The following is a 245-nucleotide window of genomic DNA, read 5'->3' as shown; positions in this document are numbered from 1 at the left end:
ATTTGATTTTTGAGAATGTATGATCGTTTTCTGCTGTTGTTTTTGCAAGTTTAGATGATTTGTGAGGTTCTTACTTTACTTTCTATCTTTTTTTGTAAGAGGATTTACGAGATTGCCTTAATTGGGAATTCTTTCATTAAGATAAAGCAAAAAAAAATATCCAATGTTTATGTCAATAACTCTATTTGGTGTAATAATACCATAGGTCACGCAATATCTAAATACAGTATCTTGCATGTGTAGAG

The sequence above is a fragment of the Penaeus monodon genome, chromosome 24 (genome assembly GCF_015228065.2).
Source record: "Penaeus monodon isolate SGIC_2016 chromosome 24, NSTDA_Pmon_1, whole genome shotgun sequence".
Taxonomy (NCBI): Eukaryota; Metazoa; Arthropoda; class Malacostraca; order Decapoda; family Penaeidae; genus Penaeus; species Penaeus monodon.
The sequence above is the reverse complement of the archived record's forward strand: the minus strand, read 5'-3'. Positions refer to the sequence as shown.